The following is a 15996-nucleotide window of genomic DNA, read 5'->3' as shown; positions in this document are numbered from 1 at the left end:
TCTGATGATGTTTCCAGGATTGTATTATTTAAGTTTTAGATGCATGAGTGGAAAACCAAAAGTACTTTCTATCAGCTCAGGTTTAGTTGACGAAATACACTAAAAGGGTAGCTGCATTTTCATGAGACAGATGAAATAATGTGTGGTCACAATCGAAAGTAGCGACGTAGGCCAATGATGTCCATTACACAAATCTGTTGTGGAATCTATTGATGTGCTGCCATGTTTATGTTCATCCCACTGCTGCTTATACTGTAAAATAGAGCAAACATGAAAATGGCCAACCAGAGCGGCACAACCGCTACGTACAAGCATCTCAGCACAGAACCTGCACTGGCCTCAACGTCAATGTTACATTGAGTTCTGTAGTTCTGAGTCCAGGTTGGTAACTAGTGCCTTAGAGTCATTGTTGTGTCTTCACGTGTTGCGTTACTGCTCAAGCGCAGATGCTAATGGCTATTACTGCTGAAGTTTATTTAAACACGTACAGCAAGCAATGCATGCTATTTCATACGTTTTATGTTAATTAATATTAAAGACAATATTTGACTAAAAGTTTGAAAGATTAACGTTAAAAGTTAAGTTCATCATTCAACGGTTAAAGGGGAACTACTGTTTTTTTTTCAACCTGGACCTTATTTCTAGCATAAAATACGATCATTCACTCACCCATATAACTTTTGTGTCATTTGCACTCGTTCAGGAGATAATTAGATCAGCGTATATCCATATAGTGGGAGTGACTGGGGCACCGAAACACAGCCTCTAAATAACTCATTATCTCCAGCAAAACTCGTTCATTTCGGCAATATTTTCTTATGATACGCTGGACTCAATTCACCATTGGGTCCAGAGTTACCTGTTATCATCCAGGTCAGAAGACATCATCCGGGGTCTGTAGGTCAATCTACAGACCCCAAATTACAGGTAAACAAGCCGACTCCCGCTATATGTATATACGCTGATCGCCGAACGAGTGCAAATGACAAAAAAGTTATATAGGTGAGTAAGCGATCGTATTTTGTGCTAGAAATAAGGTCCAGGTTGTAAAAAAACAGTAGTTCCCCTTTAAGTAACCAAGGGCTAAATCAATTACTTAGAAAATATTCTATATATTAAACAAAGACAAGTTTTTAGACTATTGACTAATTGAAAAGAAAAAACAAAACAATAAACAGGATAAATCAATTATTGTTTCAGTGACAGATCCTACAATTCCCATAATTCAACTCAAAAAACACCATTTAACAATGACATCAGAGTCATATTCTCAACAAAACACAGTTTTAACAGTTGTACTGGTCACATTCATATAAAATGAATTCTCTTTGGACATTGCACTGGGCTAATCTCAGAGAATGTAAATGCATTTGCAGACTCGTTTCAGAATAAACACTGCCAGTCATGAAGAACCTTACAAAGGAATTTTGCTCTTTATTCCGACTATCAATACAGTCACAAGTCGCACCAGCTCTTTCATTTAATACCTACCACACAGCCAATACAACACGCTGAACAGAAAATGAGACGCAATGTCCTTGAAAAATGATATGGTACAGTCTTCATCACATGGGTTTAGCAATAGGGTGGAACACAGTGAGGAAGAAAAACAAGCTCAGAAGTGCTGTGTATGTGGGTGTGTAGGGGCAAATTAACAGACCTCCATCCATCTATTGATTAGTTAATAGGAGACGGAATAGAAAGCTTACTGGAAATGGTTTGCATGTGTTTGCGCTAAAATGCAAAGTGGAACAGAAGGGCAGGATGACTGAGGACTACTCCAGTCTGAGTGCAAAAAGACATGTGGAGCCAGATGACTGTAGGACACTCCCAAGTTAGTGATTGGAGGTTTGGGGTGCAGATTGACAGCGAGAAGGGTCAGGGTTCTGGGAAGCTCCGTGACAACACATATACAACCACAAAAGTACATATAACACAGGCATAGTCTATGATGCCAAGTACATATGCATAAATGCTCTTCCACCATGGCCTAATGTATGTTGTGCTTTGCATGTGTATACATACATACAGAAGTGGCTTCAAACACCCTAGGAGGCGAGGGAATGATTGTGAAGGGAAGGGGGACACCGCCTGCTGCTTTCATTGCCTCTCTCCTCCTCCTTTGATGGCAAACTATGACAACTCCTTTATTCAGAGCAGAGGAAGAGACGAGGAGGCAAAGCGCGGGGACGGAGACACAAAGAATTTCATCAGAAGCAGCCTCAGCAGGGTGCTGGTACAATACGGCAGCAGCATTAGCGGTAACTGCAGCTTCAAATCTCTTTAATAAAAGAAGCATTCAGCGGCAGCAGCACTGACACCATGGAGAAAAATAAGACTCTGTGGACTCAAAAGAAGGGAATGAGGGTGGAGAAAGGTGGCAGGGTAGCCAGACAGGGAGAAGCTGAACACAAAATTGCAAATGACAATGGAATATTATTATGGCTCAGAAAGGAGATTATACAGATTACCTGCGCAATAAGTAATCCCAAATTGAGAAAAAAGATTAATTCAGTGTTTGGAGACTAAAAATAAGGTAGACACAGTCAACACAGTGACTGTGCTGACTGAACAGAGCTGTGAAAACATTAAAGTCATTGGGTTGTGACAAAAGACAGACAGCAGTCAATCATGTGCCCGTCCTGTACTTACTACATAACCAATCTGGCACAATACCAGACACTGCTTGAATTAACTAACAGTGTTTTGTAATCTAAGAAGGTGAATTTGAGTTTTAATCACCAGGTTGGAGAGGTAGAGTGAAAAGAAGATAAGATATATGAAACGCATACTACTACATTTGCAGAAAGCGCCAAACAGATAATATAAAATCATACGGTAAAAGACACTCACAGATGGAGGACAAAGTTCCGGGGAGCAAGGACATAGCAAAAGAGGAGGAGTCGGAGGAGTGTAGAGGAGTGTTGGGTTTAGGTGCCAGAGGACGGAGGGAGCTGTCGAAGACTGCCTGGTTACTCGGCGGAGGGCTGTATGTGCCGGCCCTTAATATTAACAGCAGTCATCTGTCGGTTCCAATGCCCACCATGAATAATAGAGTCTCCACCCAGTTATGCCAGCACTTTGAATTATTAATTCACAACCACAGACTTGCATTAGTGCACACTGCGGGGGCACTCTCCACTGCGGGGTACAGGCACATTTGCCTGCTCAGGCTGAACCACATGTGAGCGCTCGCACACATCTGCATATTCACACACACTGACACGAAGTCAAATTACTGTTCTCCCTGACACGTCTAGCAGGTTGTTCCTTAGAAAACTCCACCGATGCAGAGCTGCTGATACAACAACTAAAACAGGCTCTTGGGAGCTATTGTTATTATTGAAGCCTTTCAGATTCAATGATTAATAATCATGGAATTATTCAAGCATCAGTACAAAGGTCTATATAATGCAGAAAATGACAATATCCCGAAAAACAACAATAGTATTCAGTTTCCTCTCTCAGCCATTCCCTTCAAACTATCTAGCAGAATAACCAGTTAATAATCATTCCCATTTCAGCCACAATAGTCCAACCCAAGAGACAATATTAACTAGGTCATTGGTTTCTTTTCATAGGCTAGGTTAGGAAATTTAGCCTAATTAGCTGAAAGAAGAACTGTCAGTAGTAAATCAGCGCAACGCTGCTTTGACTGCGTGTCACACATTGTGTCAAACAGAAACCAAAGCACATATCGCCACTTCTTACATTTGTATCATGCCCTATTAAGTGCAATTTAAGTCGTATTAAATCATATTATAGCTCCAACTAAAATTCACATGCAGTGACGTGCTCATAGACAGCTCCTACTATCCAGCATTGCATCAGCTGTTATGTGTACCCAACCAAGACAGATTCTCTTACACTTCACACCTCTTTTGATCAAAGGAGAAAACAACTCTGGATCCCCGCGCGGAGAGCCAGCCAACACGAGCTGCCAAACCATTGTCAGGCAAGAAAACACAATGTAACATAAGAAAACAGAAGGAGAAGCCCAGAGGGAATACATTTATATAGACCAAAAGAACACACAGCTGTGTTTAAGTGTTAGAGTGCATGTGTGTTCTGCAGAGCGATGTGTAGGCTGGGAAAAAAAATGCATTTGGGCAGCCCGTCTAAAGTCTGTTTTCACCTGCACAAGAGGACATAGGGTGTTGAGGTGATGGTGTGGGTGAGAAAACCCATGTAGACAGTGAGGCGCACAAGAGGCATCACAGAGGAGACTTTCTGCTAATGCAGAGCCGGTGTTTGCAGAGGCAGCAAACAGCAAATCTTGCCTGCAGAGAGCAGGGCTCAGGGATCTCTTCAGTAAATTCCTGAAAGTCTGACACACACTGTACGCCATGATGACCCTGTTGGCTCTCACAGTCAAGGGACAGGTATACGGGATTCAAGAGAAACCTTTCTGTAATCCTCAGCAATATTTGAAGCGTATTGGACGTAAGGTCATTCTAAGAAGTATGGGCTAACATCCAATATACTTCAAATATTGCTGAGCATGATATAAACTATAGTTTGTCTTTCCGTCCCAAACATGTATACAGAATGCGATGATATACAAACACACGCCATCTCCCTGTTCACTCTGCCGGAAGATTTGGAAGATTTGCGACATTAAGGGCCGCTCCAAAATACAAGAAAAATAAAACCCACATTCGTCAATTTAGTCCAAATAAAATAAAACTACTGAATGAACACAGCCTTAGTGTTTCTCTGGGATCCTGTCAGAATCATCATGACTATTGTTTTATGTCAATTAACATGTCAATGTAACATCTTAAAATTGTCAGTGTCTCCCTGACAAACATATGAATATATGGCCATACACTTATCAGACTTCAGGATTGGTTCTGGGACAATATGAACAAAACTACACTTTACTACTACAAGAAAATTACAGTGACAACATGAAGCATCTCCAATGCCAATAACAATACACAGTCTTCTTGCCGCCTGGCTGAGCTAAATCCAGGAAACTTATTTGGCAACAACTATAAAAATAATGTGCAGCCAAACATTTATCCAAACTCTGACCCTTACTTGACACAATGAGGCTAACACTGGAGTCAAATTAATACGCAGGGAGGGGCCGGTGTATCTGAAATGGTCGGTACATTCTTACGCTCCCAGGAGACTCGAGAAGGAGCTTTGCAGAAACTCGAGACGGGTGGCTTGGTTTTCCTCTGACGCTGACCCCAGCGTGGTCTGGACGTCAGCGAGGATAGCGGATGTTCTCTGTGTGCGTGAGTGACGAACATGTGCGCGCAAGTCGGAGTAGCTTGTATAGCTAGATGAGTTAGAAGGCAGAAAAAAAGAATGGAGACACATGTGAAAAATGTAGTTGTGTAACAATTTCTACAAGAGTGGTGAATAGGCTTCTTACCAGCTTCCCACAGCTGAGCACAGACTCCTGTAGCCAATGCAAATTTAGCTGTATTACTAAAAATGATATACATCAACAACAGCAGTTACTGCGTCGTGCCTACTAATGCATCCCTTACATTAAAGGCGCCATTAGCCAATAAGTGTAGCAGGACCACCAGATAAGACATGGTTGGCAGAAAAACAAACACACTAATCCTCAGTGACTGGTGAAGAACACGATGCCAGCTTCCTCAATGACAAACCATTTATTTATTTTTTTTTAGATCTTGTATAAAAGCTAGATTTATAGTGGCGCGTCACTTCTACAGCGTAGGTACGGCGTAGCTCCATATAGCCTGACATACACCTCCCCAGAAAATGTAAAACGTCTAACATGTGTCAGCAACACAGGCTGCAACAAGTGTGATTGGTCAGGAATACATTTCCTCGCTCGCATCTCTCAGTGGCTGGACAAGGATAGAAAATACTCCCTTGTTCAGCCTCCCACACACACCATCTACTCAGATGCCTTCTCTATTTTCTGTTTTAGCTGTGATTTCCAAGAAGTAACCGCTGTTAACATTTCATTAACTTCAACGTGAGTCGCCCACTTCCAGTAAGCACTGCCTGAATTACACTGAGCAACCAGACACGAGTGACTAGTCCCTTACTAGCATGTTAGCGGAATAAATACAGAGCAAAGTCAACACACCGGAGTAGAGTTATAAATGCTTCCACCAGCATAGCCCCCTATGTCATCGGCTCTACATAGGCCAGTTGTGGGAGTAAAAACTCAGGTCAAGTCACACTATTGAAGGCAGCATTGTAAGTGGTGGCTTAAAACACATCCGATTGTGGTTCTTGTACACCTAGGATTGCGATGCAAGAAAGATGGACCATCAATCTCATCAATCTTCTAAATACATCATTAAACACCCATTTAAGGATTCATCTAGCTAGCTAGCTAGCTACATGCTGGCCTGTAAATCATCAGCTGGTGTATCAGCAACATGCCCAGATGTAGGCCACAGTCAACACCAATCTTCTCAACACTGCGCAGATCTTTCATCTGGAAGAAATACGTCGCTTTTATTAAAAAGAGTGCCTGAGGGAAATTCCACGCACAAAAACAAAAAAAGATCAAGTGAAATCTTCCCTGAAAGGAAAACGCTGTATTGAGGTAGAACTGATTCAGGTCACTTTACTTTTCAGCAGTCGATGTGACATCATTAAAGCGGAGGCGTTTACGGCGTCTTTGAAGCGCGTCTGATGACTCAACTGCACAAAAACTCCTCTGGAATGCATCGGGCAGCAGATGAAAAGGAGGAAGCTCTGGAACCTCCCTGCTCAGACAGGATTTATCGTCATCATCGTCGTCATCATCATCACAAGTGAGTCGTCCTGTGTTCTCTTCACACCAGTCACAATACACTGCAGCAGGGTTTTATGTATCTATAAATGGAAAAAACACACACATCTACAGCCTGACTGCATTTCCTCTTTACTTCCTCTTATTGGCCTAAATATGAAGCACTTCAGTGAAGCATGACACAGGTGTTGAGCCCAGGACGGCAGACTGATCAGACAGTTTTGGTAACTGGGGGGGGGGGAGTCCCAAACAGAAAGGACATGTTGGCAACAAGACTTTGTTACAGTCCATTTCCTGCCGACGGTGTATTTGTGCCTAGGGTTCAGGTGGCAGACTGGGTTTTTTTTTTTTGGTTTTTTTTATTTGCGTGCCTGACATAGTGTGCATGTGACCGAGCACAACACTGTTTAGACAAAGCATACAACACAACACAAGATATAGATAAAACACATCTATTTGTGAGAGGGAGATACGCTCTATGCTTAATGACTGACCTAGTTGATTATTTCTGGGAATTCAAATCAGTTTATAGGTAAAAATGAACAGATGGTTAGGCTAATCCACTGGGGGGAAAGATCCGGAGAAAACAACTACATATTAAAAGGGTTAGGACTTGGAAATAAACTTCATACAACAATATAAACCATTTAAGACCTAACCTATAAAATAAATCAAGTCTGTGCATGTAAACTTTGGGTGTAAATATGAAGCAGAAAACAATGTGTCAAGTTCACTAATTGTGACACTTCAGTTACAAGTCAAAAGTCTGAGCAGGTCTTTGCACCTGAATCACAGTGGCAGTGAAAATCCAGTGACAAAGCCTTCATTTCCACATCCTCACAGGTACAAGCTTGAAATGGTAGTGACCCTAATTTAGGCCCGTACCCACACCACGCAACTGCCATTGTAATACTTGAAAAATTGATTACAACATGACTTTTCAATCTGACCCCCTTTTTCTGTGGATTTTAAAAACCCCATTTACTTGCAAAAACATTTTTTCCTCTATTGTGCATACAGGCAAGATAAAAGTTGTTCAAACCTGAAATTTCCTAAGGACAAAAAAAGCTAATCTTATCAGACCAATGGTGCTAATGTTAAACAAAGACTGGGGCAAAGTACACGATAGTACAATGACTGAGGCTACTGGTACCGTAACTAGTAACCAGTTAATCGGAAAAGATCAGATGCCAGTGGGATTCTATCTCAACAGATCACGCTAGCTGGTCATCATGGTTTGCGTCAATGTGACTAATCAGACCAGCAAATCACAAAGAACAAAGAACAAAAATCTTTCAAGCTTTTCAAAAGGAAACCGAGGCTCATTTGGTCAAAAACAACCGGATATGTGAAAGGTATAATTTAGGGCACACCACAGCACACAGCACAAACAGCTTATTAGCACCAGTGGGTTCAGTGCCCATGGAGGTTATTAGTGTTTTGGAAACACCCAGAAACCACCATACAGTCAAAATGTTTAACACAAAACGGAGGATAATGGACTTAAAGGACCAGTGTGTAGAACTTGGTTGCAGATTACAGACGAAAAATATCCCTCTCTTTCCAAGCATGTAGGAGAACCTATAGTGGCCATCACTTCAATGTCCCTGTAGCATCAAAGCGCCATTGTCCTTTTCTGCTTTAACGGCAGCTGACTAACGGCAAAGCTGCCAAAAAGAAAACGAAGAAGAAGAAGACAACTTTTTCTTCTTCTTCTTCTTGTTCTTCTTCTTCTTCTGTTTTAGTGGCGGGCGGCTTGCGCAATGGCGGCCCAGAATGAACAAACACTGAACATTACATTAAAACGTAACGTAAACCTTCTCCTTCCTAGATTAGCTTTGACATCGCTATATTCGAAAAGCATTTTTGACGGCACTATTTGCACAGTCTATACGTGATACAAGTAAGATCAGATCAGGACTTGATCGGTCGATATTGAATATTAAAACATCGGTATCAGATCGAGGGCAAAACTACTTAATCGGGACAAAATACAACACACTCCCTCTAGAGTAGGGCTTGGTATCGCCAATAATTTCGTGAAGGGATTTGATTCAGATTCTCAGCGTCCCAAATAGATTCAGTATTGATTCATTTAGAGATATTGCAGTTTCGAAACTACTTTCGAAGTACACCACCGACCCCAGTGGTGAATCTTATTTGTATTCTCTTAGATCATGTATGCACTGTGCGACTGGAATAGCGCTGTCAAAGCTAATGTAGGAAGGAGAGGGTAGCTTGATCCTTGGCTCCAGAAGTTCAAACACCCTACAAAATATCCCATCCTTTAAAAAGGATGTGTTCTCTACTCCAGAAATGGGTTGATCATCCATCCAAAGAAAACTACTATGTACTACATGCTGGTTGGCTCCACCAAGTAGCTCTCAGAACACAAGTGGGACGATTAGTAAAGGGTGAGGCCATAACGAAGATGGTGACTCTGCAGTTTCAGCTGATTTATTTCTTGGACCCAAAGAATTTTTTACCACGCCATTTCTAAATGATTACCTCGGGTAAAAAAAATAGTATGGGTAATAAAACATTTCTGCTGCAGGTTAGTGGAAATGATCGGGGTGGTCATCAGGCTCCCTTTATGACACAACATTACTTCATAAATGTACAGCATGCTATCACACAAATAATATGATTTCTTCACATTCAAAAGAGAGCCGGGGCATTTACAGTGTGTTCAAAACAGTCTCTTATCTTTGCCACCACAGCTCCTGAAGCAACAAGCCATTGAAAATAAACACAGAAATGCTAAAGCGCTGGAATATCATTATCCTTTTGTCAAGCGGTTCTCAGTAGGAAATCTCCGGGGCCTGTGGGCGTAGTGAAAGACTAAGGCATGTGTCAGGCCTGCAGTTCTCCTCATTGCCTACATTGTGCAGCTAGCCAGCAGGCGTGGCGGGAGAAGGCTCCCGGACGTCAAGGAGCTGTCAAGCCGCTGCCCAGATGGAGAGACCTCGCCGAGTTTGCACGCAAGATGGCAGCCACAATGCCGCTATTCTGCTGGGCAGCGTGATTGCAAGGAGGGAGGGGGGTGAGGCTGGGGGGGGCTTGTAACACAACTCAGCAGGTGCCGAACTGAGAAGAAGATACAACGTAGTAGGAACAATTTTTACTTGCTGATTTCTCGAGGCACTGGAGAAGGGTTTATAATTTATTTTTAGGAGTATTTTCAGTCAATTTTCTATTAACAGGGAGGCTAAGACTGGAAAATAACCTTCACACTGTGCAAATATGATCATTCGTTGATTCATCGGTTCATTGAAAGATTTGTCAAGAAACAACAAATGAATCTGCAACAACTAGGGATAGGTAACTTATAAGGACAGAAAGCAAAAGGCTCGGCTGGAAGGGATGATCACTTTGCCCTAGTTGTTCACCAATTCTGTCACTGAACAAGTTGATTAATCAAAACCGAAATCTGGAGAAAAGTTGGAAATGAACATAATCACGAAATGCATACGTGTAAACTATATTTGCTTTACTACATTAGCAGTAGAGATGCACTGATTACAATTTTCCCGGACGATTCCGATTTCCGATTTTTCTTGAGTTTGACCTGCCGATACCGATTTTAGCCGATTCCGATTTCATTTTTTCTAACCACTTTACAACACACACAAAGATTTATTTTCTCTTCTTTAATAGAATATTAATATTATCTTTTCTTTAATAGAACATTTTTTGAACAGATAATCGCTATCACTATAAAAATAGAACTATATAAATTACTCCTGGTGTGGGGAAAAAAATAAAATAAAAATAGGCCTATTTGTGGAAAAAAATGTGTAATATTTGAGTTACATAAAGGCTTTTTATTTGTTTTCTTCCTAATTGTCCTTGAAATAGTGGTCAAGAACCCCCCCACCCCCAACACAAAAATGGTTTGGCCACTGATCAAAATTTGATGTTGCCGTTTGATCTGAAGTTCAGTACGCTCAAAATGTCCGGTCAGCACTAGTCCGGTGCTCAGAAAAGGAAAGAAAAGAGAAGAAGAGAAGAAAATAGAGGCCTTAAAGATTTTCTTAACAAATATTTAAAAAAAGGTGGTGACGGTGAAGCTGGGACTAGTAAAGTGAACGTAGGTTAGAAACAGCGCAGCCAACATTTACCAGCCTTGTAACGTAACCTAACAGGCTAGCTCTAATGCTAACGTCCATTAGCTTGTATAAAAGCCCGACACAACACGTTAACTTTGACAGAAACAGTTGAGTTTGGTAGCTCCGTCAGAGAGGAGAGAGATCCAGGTGCAGTCAGGTGACAGAGAGAGTGATGCGGGAGGGGCCCGCTGTCTCGGAGCGGAGGGACAGAGTCAGGCTACCGGTGAGAGAAGAGAGAGAGAAGGCGATGTAAATTATGCGGCGCCCGAGTGCATTTGACCGGCAAAAAATCGGCATATGTCAGACTGACCGGCCGGTCTCCGGTCATGGCCGATCACGTGAAAATCGGCCGATTCCGGTCACCAGCCGATAAATCGGTGCATCTCTAATTAGCAGGCAATCCAATATCATCGTTAACAGACAAGAGCCAGAAAGAAAGCAATGCCTGGTAACTGCAAAGAAAAACAACAACATCCTGATCACTTACCAGCTGAGACGAGGAAGTTACTGTTCACCTCACAAAACAGATGTGCACAGCTGTATTGTATGTTGCACCTATTCAGTCTCTATGGGGGCAGAATGGCAGAAAAAGAGGAAGCAGTGCAGGTGCAGTGGCAGTTCCGTTGCCAGTTTCACTTTCTATCGCTCATCCCATACAAATGGACTGAAGCATCCAAAAAAACGACCTGCATCTCTGCTTCTCGCAAGGTCTACTGTAAGAACGCATTACACACAATGTGGAAACACTTCATCAGATACCACACTAAAATAACCGAAATACATTTGTGTATAAACCCACATGTGCTGCTGTCGACTCTCTGCACTTGGCTTTTTAGCGACTAACACGCGACACGACAGCTTGCTGAAATGCACACAGCCATGAAATAAATAAATGATGCTGAATCTATGCAGAGTGACGCGACGCACGGCACTGTGCAAAGTACGTCTGGCACCATCTGTGGTGTTCTTGCTGATCGCGAGTGTCAGTACACGGTTAAACTCGGCGCTAAAGTCGCCGCGATCAATCCCGCCACTGTTATTGCGCGTGCTGCTTAAAAAGACAGTGAGCATCGGGGAGAGGAGTCTGGAGGGGGAAATCGAGCTAAACGCAGCCATTGTGTTGAGGTCAGCAGGGCATTGGACGGGCTTCAAATGTCCAATGAGATGGTCAGTGTACAGACAGAGGAGCCATTACTTCCCCTGCTGATCACATAAGCCAGGCTCAAAGCTTAACATGAGACAGTAACGCCACTCAGTTCCTTGCAGATTTTTTCGGGAAGATCTGACAGTGTTTGCCCCCTCTGCCTAAAAACCATAGCTCGTCACTTAATAGAAGGGAGCCGACACGTTTCGAGGCCTGAAGACTTGTGCTGTCACCTCTAGTCCTCGTCAGGCTGCACTTCGATTAGGCTACTCTGATGTAGCCATCAGTCAGTCAGTGAAATGGTGAGAGAGCCATTGACAAAAAAAAAAAGACAGGGGAGGAGACAACTATGGTCGAAGAGCTCATCTGTGAGGCTTCTGCCACCTGTTTTAGCTGGGTCTGACTTAACAGATGGAGACCTGCACAGTCTCACTTCTTAGACCAGAGTCAGTTCAGAGGGCTGGCACTTTTCTCACATACAGATTACATGAATTTACACAATAACAAAAAAAAACAAAAAACACTTAGCGGCAGGTTGGCCCTGACAGACGAAAGCATATGGATTCCTAAGATGCTGTTGTCTGGTTCAACAGATTCCTCTGGGGATAATGAATGCCAGGCCCTCACGCCCCCACCTCACTCCAGCCAATCCTAGTAACAGATTTCTCTAATAGAAAACTCTTAAGCTCTCCTGCTGCTTCATCAGCACTCACTCTAGCAGCATGGGAGTTAAAAACAGGTGGGCAAGTATGTGGGAGCAAACAAAGGGCATCTATTCTTACAACTGTTTTTCTTTGTTTGTTTTTTCCAGTCCTAATTGTGGAGTCGTCTTTAAACCGTAACATACGACATGGGTCTAAAAACAGAGTTCCGTAAGATTAACGTGCAGCAAATCCAGAAAACAGCAAAGTGTGCAATGCGGCCATCTATCCAATCAGACAGTCTTTTTTGTGCCAGGGCTACTATTCAGAATATAATGCCGAAGCTAATCCCAGGTCAAACTTGCTGAGGGAATCGGTTATTAAAACAGGCAACAAGATCTGAACAGATGATATTCCAGATTTGGAGCCACCACAGTGAGCTGATATGTCAGATAACGAGCATGGGCACAGAGATAATACGCTAATCATGAGATTTTCCTCCCTGACAACTACCCAGGAGTAAGATCGGAGACGATTAGATTTACTACAAAGCAGAACAGTCAGTCTTCACCTAAACTACACCATGGGAACAGCGTGGAAAAGCCACGATAGACTGCAGACAGTGCACCGCTTTCGTCAGTCGTGCCGTGGCTTGCAAAGGTATGTGCATTTCAACATGTCAGACAGTTACCTCGAAGCCCCGAGTGAGGATCTAACAAGCAACGGCGAAAGCTGCGGGGAGAGCAGGATACATGCTGGTGTGCTATCAAATACATATAGCGCTGAATAAAACGCTCCTGAAAACCTTTGTGATTGCGAGCATCCACTTTGTTTACATGTCCTTGAGCAAGGCACTTGAGCTCTACTCCTTCAAGGATGGTGTACTGTAGCTTAACCAGATGTCTTACCTCCCTGTGGAGCTAAAAAATAAGCAATTTCCCTATGGGGATAAACAGAATATCTACAGTTTTACAATTATTTGACGTTATTAACAGGGCAACTCTGTAGTAACATATTTATTCAACTACTTAAAGTGACATGCATTCCCATAAAACTATTGCTGGCTAAGATTGCAATGGTGGATGACATGTTAAATCATGATCTGTGGAGAGATACGGATCAGTGTTTCCTCAAGCCAAGGGGCCGGACCTCCCTCGATCACCGTTCTAGTGCAAGGAGGCAAACACCGTGTCCATTATCGGACGGTGGACCAATTGTCTCCTATTTATCGTCCCGACTTCTCAGCAAAAAAAAAAAAAAAAAAAAGGTAAATGCCACAAAGCCTGATCACAGCATTTGCACAAGTCTAACTAGACAAGGTGACTGTTCCAGCGACACGCTAGGTGATTCTCCTCTACAATCAGTGCCAGTTCATTTTTACATGAAGTCAAATTGGCGCATCCGCCTGGCCGCAAAACAATGAGACAAGGATTCTTGTTTGCTAGTTTTGTGTTTCCCCACAGAGCACACTGAATAAACACATCTGACAGCCACAGAAAAGGGTCAACACCACAAGAAGACGTAGAAGGGAGCAAGGTGTCCGATTATGGAACCAGGACGGGGGAAAAAAATGGGGTGACTCTGAGGTTTTGGGCACAGCCGCAAAATCGCCCATAAGATGAACACAACAGTAGGTATTGTAATGCTAACAGCTGACTTGTTTTGTTGGTGTGCTTTCTCCTCTGCTGACAGATCTTCTGTTTGTATTGGGCAGCAGACGAGAAGGCTAAAAATCTGGCAGGACCTAGCATAACGTTAAACCGTGTCCGATAACGGATCTAGTGACGTTACACTACACGTTAAACTAGCGGCTAACGCTAACGCTCAGTGAGGTTTAACGTTAGCTCCGCACAGCGGCACACGGTCACAACAAAACACTTCCACGGCCGCTACGTGAAGCTAAAGCAGACCCGAGCCAAAAAAAAAAAAAAAAAACGGAACACGAGACACGGTAACGGCATCCCCTGGCGACCCCCTACCTCCCCGTGCTAAAACGTTGCAGCGGCAGAAGCGGCAGCAACAAACCCCGAGACAAAACAAGTCACCGCGCTGTGGCCAACTCACCCAAAAAGATACCGCTGTGCTGTCGACCAGATGTTGCTGCAAATTAGCGATGAAGGCCCATTAGGAGGAGTCCTGCGGGCGGGGGGCATCCAGTTGTTTGCCGTGTTCAGATTCAGACAATCCCAAACGTGGCTTTGCTTTGACGGTTGTCTGTGCTCTGTCCGCGTTATGTGTGTATGTTTCGCGTGCGCGCGGCGGAGCTCTGCGAGGAGGCCTGCTGCTGGAAGGAAATGGTCTCCGCTCCGTCAACGGAACGCGCATGCGCGGGAGGAAAGGCTGGCACGGCCGCCGGGCGGACGGTCTGAGAGCACAACCATGCGGCCAACAGGTAGGACTGTCAACCGATGGCACACTTGTTACAGGGGGCAGCTTTCCATTGAGCTAAACAGGCACGTAGCCATAGTTTGTAGTACTACTACAGGATGGATATGTTGCAGTATACTAATACATCTTCAAGTATTTGTACCAAAGCCACTTGTTGAATAAGTTCAATGGGGACTTTCATACAGGTGTCTTTGATTGACATGTCCCTGAGGATAATAACTAAGCATTTTAAACCATCCACAGAGGATGTAAGCACAGCTGTATGAATAAAGTGAATAAAGTGGGTAGAGTGCAGACAGGGTAAGTGTAAACAGGAGTTACAGGGTGCCAGCTGTTCAACTATTTATAACCTGTGTAGTCCACCTGCATTGTAAAATGTAGGTTGTCCTAAATAAACCTAATGTATTAATAAAATACAGGTGTGTTAATGATGGCTCAGTTCCACTCCCAGCAGGTACAATGACAGGACTTCCTCTAAACGGACACATGACAAATCAAGACGTCTGCCTTAAAAATAAGATTAGCCCGCGAAGAAGCACGATGGCCTTAACAGTTTGACTTCCAGTGGTGACACACTATTACAGCAGGTTAATATCACAGGTATAACTGATAGCTGCATTCTATGCTCCAGTAAGTAGTTCAGATCACACTCCTGGTAGTCGTAAAAGGGCTTTAGCCGTACTTAATGTTAGAATTAAAGCTGTGCTTATCAAGCTATAGGTCAGAAATGCCGTATATCTCCTTTACTTTTATGCAGCGATTATGTATATTAAATCTTACCATCTGGATATCTAATATAACAGAAACCAGTAATTATATCTGAAATTAATAAAGTGTAATGAAAGGGCAATATATCCATCATGCAATTTTGTGTTAATGTGAAATTTCTTCTTTCCTACTATCATGCATTTGTGGTCTACTACTGTATGGCGTGTTAATAGCTGCGTGTCCATCTCCCTTTCCCTCCCTTCATCTCCC

General features: G+C 43.0%; 1 protein-coding gene across 1 annotated transcript in view; it reads right to left on the bottom strand.

Moving 5' to 3' along the window:
- The window catches only part of cskl (c-src tyrosine kinase-like), a 44355-nt gene extending 29267 nt beyond the window's left edge, over nt 1-15088 (bottom strand). Inside the window, exon 1 of the mRNA XM_084541671.1 lies at nt 14695-15088. The gene's annotated coding sequence lies outside the window, so the exon portion shown is untranslated. The remainder of the gene's footprint in view (nt 1-14694) is intronic.
- Between the last annotated feature and the right edge of the window lie 908 nt (nt 15089-15996).

Source organism: Chelon labrosus, assembly GCF_963514085.1.
Source record: "Chelon labrosus genome assembly, chromosome: 3".
Lineage (NCBI taxonomy): Eukaryota > Metazoa > Chordata > Actinopteri > Mugiliformes > Mugilidae > Chelon > Chelon labrosus.
Note: the sequence above shows the minus strand (reverse complement) of the source record. Positions and strands in the feature narration are given on the sequence as shown.